This window comes from Sapajus apella, unplaced genomic scaffold, assembly GCF_009761245.1.
Source record: "Sapajus apella isolate SASKATOON/1434 unplaced genomic scaffold, GSC_monkey_1.0 scaffold43, whole genome shotgun sequence".
NCBI lineage: Eukaryota > Metazoa > Chordata > Mammalia > Primates > Cebidae > Sapajus > Sapajus apella.
In genome coordinates this window covers 15715022-15726224 of record NW_022436983.1, presented here as the reverse complement: position 1 = coordinate 15726224, position 11203 = coordinate 15715022, and positions in this window count along the sequence as shown.

The window sequence follows — 11203 nt, the reverse complement described above, 5'->3', positions numbered from 1 at the left end:
AAAAAAAAAAAAAAAAAAAAAAAAAAAGAAAAGAAAAAATAAGACAAAAAATATTTCTTTGGGGGAGGGTGAGGAAAAATAGAAAGAAATAAAGCTCCCCTAACTGGAAGACAGCACCCTGAATGACCATGAGGAAGGCAGCCAAGCCTGGAGGAGAACTGGATGGAGGTGCTCTGGAGAAGTTCCCGACAGGCAAATATAGTTGGAAGCCACCAAGCAGGTAAGATGTAAAAAGATTAAGAGGATTAAGAGAGTTTGGAAGACAAACAGATTGAGCTATGGACGCCAGCAAGGAGGTATTACCTCCCCCTTGTGAGGGCCGGACCCAACGTCCAGGTTGCTGGGACATGCTAGCTTCCAAGGAGCTCACATAGGCATGAGGGTCACAAGAGAGCGGCCAGGGAGAGCCGGGAGCCGAAAGGATCCCCCTCATCTGCCCATCACAGGACCTGAAATTCCTCCTGTAGCCATTCTTTCCACGGGGTAAGTACTGTCCTCTCTGGTGTGTTTTGAGGCTGATGCTGCACTGCGGTGTGTTTGCAAGATGTTAACAGGCTCTTCCTTGTGAGACCTGCTGAACGCTGGACTTCCTACTGGGTGCTTAATGCACGACCTCACTTCATCGTCAGAATTCCTGGGGAGGTGGCACGATGACATAGTCCCTTTTACCAATAAGATAACTGAGGTTCAGAAAGGGTAAGTGACTCACACAAGGTCACACAGCCTGTAAATGGAATAGTTATTTTATGTATTTGTTTTTTTGACATGGAGTCTCACTCTGTCACCTAGGCTGGAGTGCAGTGGCATGATCTCGGCTCACTGCAACCTCTGCCTTCTGGGTTCAAGTGATTCTCATGCCTTGGCCTTCTGAGCTGCTGGGATTACAGGTATGTGCCACCATGTCTAGCTAATTTTTCATATTTTAGTAGAGATGAGGTCTTGCAATATTGGCCAGGCTGGTCCCAAACTCCTGACCTCTGGTGCTCTGACCGCCTTGGCCTCCTGAAGAGCTGGATTACAGGCGTGAGCCACCACACCCTGCCTGGGATAGTTATTTCTATCACATTGGGTTGCCTTCCTGAAAATGTGCCACTGGTGCTGTCCTGCAGATTGGGGTCTGAAACTCCACCCCGAAAGGGATGGGGAGGAGCATAGAGGAACCTGCTGAGTATGGGCACTCTGAGGGCAAGACCCGCCGGCTTCACACATTTACCTCCTTCGTGCCGGGCATTTGACATCATCTCACTTAACTGACACAGGATCCTTACAGGGTGGTATTTTGGTTCATTCTCAAAGGTGAAAAACTGAGGCTCAGAGAGGTGCAATGACTTGTGCGTGGGTCTGGGTTTTCCAGATTTAATAAATGAGAACTCAGGATGCACATTTCAATTTGAATTTCAGATAAACAACAGTACGCATGGGATATACTTATGCTAAAACAATGATTCATCCTGCATTTTATCTGGCAACTTCCATAGGTCACACAGGCTGTAAGTGGCTGTTCCCCCCGCTCCCTGTGGCTTTCTGGCAAGAGCTGTCTAGGGAGGAGTGGGCATGCGGGGGGGCGGTGTTCCTGTCTGCCTCCCAGGGGAATGTGAGCCTCATCCATCCACCGAGGGGCCAAGATTACTGCTCCGATGGGCTGGCCAAGAACCCCAGCCCACTTCTCCCACCATGGACCCTACATCACCACCCTGGCAGGCTGCCCTCTGGGGTGTCTGTAACTGCCCCAGACTTTTTAATCAGGAGAGGCCACTGTGGGCTGGAGGCAGGGGGCTTGGGTCCTATTCCCAGAGCTTGGTGTCCTTGGACAAATCACCCCCCTGAGCTTCAACCTCTTGTCTATTAGGAGGTAGCTGCGCCGAAGCCATGGGCCCCTGGAGCAGAGTCACCTGGAGAGCTGGGGAAGAACACCACTGCCAAGCTGCACGCTCTCTACAACCTCAGGCTTGGGGTGGAGCCTCTGCATTTGAAACAAGTGCCCTGGGTGAGCTGAGGCTGGCAGCCCAGCCCCTTTCTGGGGGCTCTGACAGTGACTAAGGGCCTTTCCATCCTTGGCAAGTTGGCTGGGCCTGCCCTGGACTTTGGATATGACCTTTGGTATCTGACAAGTGGGGAGAAGGCACTGGAGGGCTTAGAAATGACTTAATGAAGGAGAGGCAGAGCCCAGGGCGTTGGAGAGGGGAGATAAATGCCTTCATGGAGGGGGAAAAGCCAGAAGGCCATGTTTGCTGGGCGGGGGTAGGAGGGAGGGAAGATCCCTAAATCTCCCCAGAGGTTGAGACCATTTCCAATCTTGGAAATCAGACCTATTTCTTACATCTAAGTAGAGAAGTATGTTTTCCATGGCCCCTGCCTGGCTCATGAGATTCCCCACGTCGGGGCTGGTGAGGTTACTGCCATCATCCTTAATGAACTGATGGGGGATGGAGAGGGCCGAGTCACCTGTGTCACACAGAGGAGAGGTCCAGTCTCCAGGCCACCAGCCCTGCTCTAGGATGGTCCCAGAAGGGGTCCTTTCCCAGCCTCTTCCCAAAGTCCTGGGTCCGTGGGACACTGCCGTTTTTGTTGTGAGGCTCTGAGCCTCTGACTCTGCCTGGCGGCGGCTCACTGTGAGCCTTTGTCCAGCTGTTCCCTAACCCCGGCTTTAATCAACCCATCTTCTTTCCCTGGAGCCCAGGGCACGGCCAGGGTCACATGGTATGCAGGGCCAGTGCTGGGATTTGAGCGCAGGTTGTGTGCTGCCAGAGCTCGCCCTCATTGTTTTACCAGTGGAGCCGCTCAGGAATTTGGGCTAATGACAGCTGCTGCTGCCCTGTCCGCACCCCCCTCTCCCAGCCCTCTGCTGATTACAAATAAACACCCGGTCTACACGGGAGAGTAATTAACTCTCCAATGTGGGGAGGACTAATCAGCCTGGAGTTTGCTGCAGGTGGGAAAAGCGAAGGCTTTTCCTAAGTAGTATGCAAATGAGCCTGTAGTATGCAAACGAACCCCTCTTGCTCCTGGGAAAGGCTGTCAGAGCCGGAAGCGCTGCTGCTTCCAGGGACAGGCTCTGGGAACATGGCCCGGCTGCAGGGGCTTGGGCCTTTAGGCTTAGGGGGGTTGGGAGGCCAGACTAGGAATAGGGGCAGGGCTCACCTTGAGGGTCTCCAGCACACCTGCAGCCCTTGCAGAGGACACTGTTGGGATGGCAGAAGGGAAAACAGCTATGGGGCTTGGAGAAGTGGCTCTGAATCTGAATACCACTGTCTACACCTGGGTGACCTTGGTTTTTGTCACCGTGCTCTTACTCAGCTTCAGAGGTCATAGAGTTCTTATTGCCGTGGGTGGAGCCACGGCATCCAAGCGGCCTGGCTTGCTGAGGGTCTGCATGAAGGACAACTGCTCTGGAGAGTCACCCAGACCCATGACAGGCTTTGCAGGAGTGGAAAGTAAGCCTTTGTGGTGTTAAGTTCCTGCAATATAGTTGTTACTGCGGCATAACCGAGCTTATCCTGACCGATACAGAAGAGGATGAGCCCGCGAGAGAATGATTATTATGTGAACATTGCTGTCCTCACAGTCTTAATCACCCTCCCCTCCTCCCTCTACCTTTTTTGGGCTGTGGTCTCTGACAACATCCTCATAGAAGCCTGGCAACACCATCCCTGGCGAGTCCTGGTGGAGCTGTCCAGGGTCCTGTCCTCAGCTTGAGCTCTCCACCATTGCCCAGACTTTCACAGGTTCTGTGCCATAGGGCAGGGCACCCAGGAATGTGAAATAAAAAACATCCAGATGTACCTTTGGTGGCTTGCATGCTGCTGCAGAGGCAGACACAGAAATAACTCTAGGACTGAGCAGGCCGTGAGGCCCCACAGACACCCAGAAACAAGCAGCGGGTAAGAGGAGAGTCACCCCAGTGCAGGAATCTTGGGAGACTTCTCAGAGGTGGCAGCAGCGACTCACCTCCTCGGTGCTAATCGGCTCCTCTCACAATTCAGGTGTGAGTCCCAGCTCCTCTACCTCCCACCATGTAGCTTTGGGGTGCACAGTGGAATCTTCCTTCCTAAAGCCTTAGTTTTCTCATCTGTGGAATAGGACAATAAAAGCACATCTTCATGGGATTATTGCAATGGCCGAGTGGATTAGTATGTGTGAGGTGCTTTGCTCAGTGCCTGGCATGCAGTAATGTTCAGTAAAGGGTTGTTCCTATGACCTCATTTGGCCTTTGCAAAAACCCTATGAAAGAATGGAAATAACTAGTGTTGGCCAGGTGTGGTGGCTCACACCTGTAATCCCAGCACTTTGGGAAGCCGAGGCAGTCTGATCACCTGAGGTCAGGAGTTCAAGACCAACCTGACCAACATGGAGAGACCCCATCTCTACTAAAAATGCAAAATTAGCCGGTCATGGTGGTGCATGCCTGTAATCCCAGCTGCTTGGGAGGCTGAGGCAGGGGAATCCCTTGAACCTGGGAGGTGGAGGTTTCAGTGAGCCGAGATCATGCCATTGCACTCCAGCCTGGGCAACAAGAGTGAAACTCTGTCTCAAAAAGAAATAAAGAAAGAAAAGAAAATAAATAATAGCATTATGTCTGTTTCACACATGAGAAAACAGGCCCAGAAAGGGTGAGTGACTTGCCTAAAACCACACAGTTAAGAGCTGACTGGGTGTGGCCTGGAAACTGCACCTATCTAGCTCTGCGCCTACGTTCATTGTGCTGCTTGGGGTTAGCATTTGTGTCCTCAGATCTTGGGTCTCACTGGATCCTTCTGGCCTGGCCCTTTGAGACCCCACTATTTTTTTTATTGTGACAAAATATACATACCATACAACTGACCATTTTCACCATTTTAAGGTGCATTTCAGTGGCACTAAAAACATTCACATTGTTGTGCATCCATCATCACCATCCATCTCCAGAATCGCTATCATTTCATACTGAAACTCTATACCCTTTAAACTATAAGCCCTCCCACCACCCTGATAGCCACCATCTCATTCTATTCTAGGCACCTTTTTTTTCCCCTTCAGTTGTGTTCAGTGACATGATCTCAGCTCACTGCAAGCTATGCCTCCTGAGTTTAAGCGGTCCTCCTGCCTCAGTCTCTGGAGTAGCTGGGATTACAGGCACTCACCACCACACCCAGCTAATTTTTTATGTTTTTGGTTTCACCATGTTGGCCAGGCTGTTGAACTTTTGACCTCAAGTGACCCACCTGCCTTGGCCTCCCAAAGTGCTGGGATTACAGGTGTGAGCCACCGAGCCCGGTGGTACTTTGTATAAGTGAAATTATGCATCCTTTTGTGACTGGCTTACTTCACTTAGCATAAAGCCCTCAGGGCTCATCCATAGTACAGCATAGATTAGAATATCCTTCCTTTATAAAGCGGACTAATATTTCATTTTATGGACAGATCACATTTTATTCATCCATCCAGTGATGAACAGTTGGATTATTTCTACCTTTAGCCATTGTGAATAATGCTGCAATGTACATGGGTATACAAAGTCACTTCTTGAGACCTCCTTGGGGGCCACTCCCCAAGAGCTTTGCCAGGATCCACAGGTTCCAAACTGCCCATGATCCAGGAACCAGGGCCCGCCCAGCCCATCACCTGCCCAGCCCATCAGTGGCCGCCTTGCTTCCCCCGAGCTCTGTGCCTTTGCTTTCCCTGCCTGGTGTGTCTTTCCCCAGCATCATCCATCATCAAAGTTATTCACTCATCAAGGCTCATCTTGAATGTCCCCTGCCCCCACCCATAGCCTTCTCTTCCTTCCTGGTGCTGTCCCTACCCCTAGCCCCCACGTTCTGTCTCTGATTATTACCTCACTTAGGTGTCTGATTATTTTAAACCTTAGACTAGTGTTACCTGTGCCTGTCCCCTCTTCCAGAATAGGGAATTTCCTTCAGAATATTTTTGGGAGGACCGGGCCAGTGGCTCATGCCTGTAATCTCAGCATTTTGGGAGGCTGTGGTGGGAGGATCCCTTGAGGACAGAAATTTGAGACCAGCCTGAGCAACATAGCAAGACACCTGTCTCTTAAATAAGAATTAGCTGGGCCAGGAATGGTGGCTTATGCCTGTAATCCCAGCACTTTGGGAGGCCAAGGCAGGTGGATCATGAGGTCAGGAGTTCGAGACCAGCCTGGCCAACATGGCGAAACCCCGTCTTTACTAAAAATTCAAGATTATCTGGGTATGGTGAAACATACCTGTAATCCCAGCTACTCAGGAGGCTGAGGCAGGAAAATCACTTGAACACAGGAGGCAGAGGTTGCAGTGAGCCAAGATTGCACCATTGCTCCCCAGCCTGGGCAAAAAGAACAAAACCCCATCTCAAAAAAAAAAAAAAAGAAGAAGAATTATTATTAGCTGGGCATGGTGACGCATGCCTGTAGTCCTAGCTGCTCAGGAGGCTGAGGTGGGAGGATTGCATCAGGCCAGGAGTTTGTGGTTATAACGAGCTATGATCATTACTGTACTCCAGCCTGGGCAACAGAGTGAGACCCTGTCACTGAAGGAAAAAAAGAATATTGCTGAGGTGGGCTTCTCTTGAATATAAGGCAAAAATGAAAAAACTGAGGGTCCTCTTTCTTTGAAATACATCTATCTTAAGTGAATAAAACCGGTCCCTTGTGCCAGTGCAATGAATTAGAGGTAGTCTGGCTTCCTGAGTCTTGTTACACTTTCTTTTTCAAGTTAGATAAGACAGTCACTTGCTTCAGAGAAGCATCCTGAACAGGCTGGTTTCAAATCCCGGCCCTGCCCCTTCCTGGCTGTGTGGTACCAAGCAAGTTACTTTATTTCTCGGCACCTCAGTGTGCCCATCTATGAAATGGGCATAGTAATATAATCCACCTCACATGATTGTGACAAGAAGAATTGTTTGAACTTGGGAGGTAGAGGTTGCAGTGAGCTCAGTTCGCACCACTGCCCTCGAGCCTGGGCAACAGAGCGAGACTCCGTCTCATAAAAAAAAAAAAAAAAAAAAAATTGTAAAGAAGCTTCTCCAAATCAAGGCAAATCTAAGGGCACCAAAGTCCTGCTGGTGGGTGACTCACTCAAAGGTCCCTCCCACCATCCCGCAGACAGTGAAGTGGGTCTGAACATAGAGAGAGATGTTTATGGAGCAGGAAGAGGGCTGGCTAGGAGTTCCCTGCTCCCTCTGCAGCTCACATGCTGGCCTTGAGTGAGCCACCCCATCTTGGAGCCTCTGTTTCCCCATCATGGATGGCGCCATGCAGGGCCAGGCAGTTTTTTTAAAAAATTGCATCTTAATATTCACAACTTCCCTGCATGGTAAAGATCTCATTCCTGGTTAGGTAACATTGTTTGCCCTAGGCATTAGCATATGTGCTGTGTGGCCTTGAGCTGGTACCATTGCCTCTCTGAGCACCGGTTTCCACATCTGTAAAAGGGGAATGACACTCTCTCCCTCAAAGGCACTAAGTATCAGTAAACAATAAAAATCCAAGGAAGGGCCAGACGTGGTGGCTCACGCTTGTAATCCCAGCACTTTGGGAGGCAGAGGCGGGTGGAGGCACCATAGGTCAGGGGTTCGAGACCAGTCTGGCCAACATGGTGAAACCCATCTCTACTAACAAGACAAAAATTAGCCGGGCATGGTGGTACACGCCTGTAGTCCCAGTTACTTGGGAGGCTGAGGCAGGAGAATCCCTTGAACTAGGGAGGTAGAGGTTGCAATGAGCTGAGATCACACCACTGCACTCCAGCCTGGGTGACAGAGCAAGACTTTGTCTCAAATAAATATATAAAGTAAAAATCCAAGGAAGCCCTGTTGAGGTTTGAACCAAGGGCTGTCACACCTTCCCCTGCTACACACCAGGCTGCCCCTGTGGGTGGGGGGCTGGACAAAGCGATCTTCAAGAGTCTTTGCAGCCTGACTTGGACACTCCCAGGCCTTTGTCCAAGCCTCTGGATTCCTTGGAGCCCTCTGTCTGATTTCATTTGGACTGCTGCCTGATTTTACCTGAGGGCTGGTTTTGATGACACAGCAGCCCTTGATCCCCCAGTCCCATTTCCCAGAACCCAGGTGTGTGTGTGGGAGGTCTTCCTTGGCAATGAGGCAGCGGCCATGACTTCTTGTGGCTCTCAGCATCCGTGAGGGGGTAACTGGGGGCGCCACTCCGGAGCACCCTCCTTTGCTCCTCAGCAGGAGGGAGTGACCAGGTTATTTTTGTGATAAAAGTTTAATAAATCGAAAGACACGGTTTTCATTCAGTGGGTGATTAGCTGCTGCGGCTGCACTCCCTCCTAATTGTCTCTCTCACTCCAGACGGGCGGAGATCAATAGGAAGCGGCCGCTGTGCGGTGAAAGTCACAATTAATTAATTGCCGGGCGTGCGTGTGTCTCCATCTCTGTCACATCAAAGGGCCTGGGGCGGCAGCTGCCCAAGTCTCGGCTCTGCTGGGCCGGCCCAGCCCAGAGCCCCAGATGCGTGTGACCACGAGCCACAAAGCATGCTTCCTGCCTCTCTCTCTGGCAGCAGGAGGCTTCTAGAGAAGGGGCCCCCTGAGACCTCAAGCTCATCATCATCCCGCCACCCGCAAATGCCCACCATAGCATCCCTCCCTTGGATACCCATCCCTGGTCCTCTGGCTTCCCTTTGCCTGCTCAGTCTATTCTCTTCCCTGCAACTTGGGCTGAATCCTGGTCAGAATAGTGGTTACCTCTGCTAGCAGAAGGGAGGTAGTGACTGGGACGGGGAACGTTGTAGGGTGCTGGAGATGCTGGACACTTTTTATTCAGGTGATGGTTTCATGGGTGTATACCTGTGTCATAAGCCATTTTGCTGTACACTCAAGATGAATGCAAAGAATCACACATACATGCAGCACCCCTCCCCATTCCACAGTAACCACTTCCGTTCATGTGCCAGGCATGGAGGCATCAGGATGACGAGGATTGCATGGCCAGTGAGTGATGAAACCACCGCCCATCCTTAAATGTCTCTTCCCTAATCTTCACCATCAGCCTTGGAGATAGGTAGCATTATTTCCATTTTACAGATGGAAAAACAGAGACACAGAGAGGGGCTGGGAAGGAACAAAGATGGGGAGAGGGGAGAAGAGGGTGGAGGGTGATGGGGAAAGCGGGAGGGAAGGGCTTGTGTATGTCGAGGACTCGTGCACCAGGCGTGAACCTGAAGCTCTGCATACCTCCACCTCTCCACGAAGGTGGAGCCATGCGTCCCATTTCACAGACGGGGAAGCTGAGGCTCAAAGAGGTGCAGTCCCTTGTCTAAGGCCACACTGTCCGGGAGAGAGGGGCCGCGTCTGGGGTTGCCTCACTCCAACGTCCATCTGAGGGGAGAAGGAGGAAGAGTGGGAGGACAGAGAGAAGACAGAAAAAGATGCTGGGGGTGAGAGGAGGCCCAAGGTGGAATGAGCGAGCCTAGCAAGGTGTGAGCATGAAGCAGGTGCTGCTGCGAGGCACCAGCATGTGGGTGCCCACACACGTGCACACACACTTCAACACTTTCGCTCCTTTCCAACCTTTGCAGAGGGCTTCCTGCTGCCTCACGGGGGGCCGCATGTTCAGCTTCTCCTCACCTGCCTCCAAGGTTTGCTGTGCCCCACATACTGCCTGGCACAGAGATGGGGCTTGGCACATGGACTGGGAGCTGGGCAGGGCCATGCTGGACTCCAGCCACTCGGCCCCCTGCTCAAGGCCCCTGGCTGTGCAGGTGAAGCCTGCTTTAGGAAGGATCAGGCTGGCCTGTCCCGGACCCCAGCCAATGCTCCATTGCCCTCCCTTGGCTCCCCTAAGCGGGCTCCTTTGCCCCATTGGAGCTCACAGGTTGACAAATATTGTAACAGCTTCCTGCTGGTGGGGGAGGCGGTACCCGTCCTTCGGTCTGCTGTTTCTCAGTGAGAACACCGCAGTGAGTCCAGCCTCCCGCTCCTGGCTGGTCGTCAGGGGAGGCCACCTCCATGCTCCCACCAGCGTTGCCGCCTGTCACTGTGCCTTTGAAGTGGTGCCTGATTTTCCAGTCTGTCTGAAGTTGCTTGCTGTTTATGCAGCAGCTGGTCCAGCAAGTCTCCCCGCCGGGCCTTTCCATGACGGTGCCAGCCGCTGGGGACTCGGGGAGACAGCCACCGGGCCTCCGGGGGGATAATGGGAAGAAGCCGAGATGCCATTTCTGTCTTCAGGGTCTTCTAGACCGAGTTTGCTTATTTTTTGCTTAAAAGGATAAAAAAAAAAAGAGTTTCTACGAACCCCAATGTGCTATTTCTCTTCAAAGAAAAAGGAAAAAAGATTTAAAACAAAATAAAAACACACACAAAAAACCAGGAGTCAAAGGTAAAACTCTTACATTTCTTTGAACATTTTTATGGCTGTGACTGCTGCTTGGCAGAAGGCGCTAGACTGGGAATGCTTCTGCAGATGCTAATGTGCTGTGTGACCTTGGGCGAGTCACTGCGCTCTCTGACTCTCTGCTTGTCAGATCCCCGGATGAGGGTTCAGCAGGTTCTGCCCCACGCCACACCGTGGGACTTTCTCACAGGCTGTGCTGTGTGCTTCTCCCGAGACTCAAGCCCAGAAAATCAGAGTTGGGAGGTGGAGGGGCCTCTGGGAATCAGTGAGCAGGATGGTCCCTTTCAGACATGGATGCGTGAAATCTCCATTGTGAGGATGTCACAGCTGAGGGTCAGAGGGGTTAAGTGAGTAGCCTAGGGTCACACAGCAAGAGAGGCCATGATAGAAGCAGGATTGTTGAATCTGTGTCTTCTGCCTCTGCAGCCAGGGCTTCTTCTGCCTCATTAAGCTGCAGGAGGAAGTTCCCAGAAAGCAGGGGCCACCTTTACATAACTTACATTTTTCAATAGAGACGTTGAGGAGCGGAGTTTAAGGGTGAAGCCTCAGAGGTCAGAGAGAACTCGGTCCTGCAGCTGCTACTCGGTTCACGTGACTGCAGGCACTTGATTTCACGTCCCTGAGCCTCAGTTTCCCTAACTGTAAAATGGGGCAGTTCCTCCTGCCTCCCCCATGCATAGCTGTGAGGATGAAGGAGAGGACACAGGTGAGGCGCTCAGCTCACAGTCTGGCACCTGTGAGCCTTCCATCAATGCCAGCAGCCCCTCCTGCACGCCTTCAGCCTGGGGCAGGAGCCTTATCTGTTTCCTTTGTCAAACTCTTGGGGTAGGAGAGCACCCTGGACTGTTCTCCCAGGCCTGGCTGTCACATCACCACT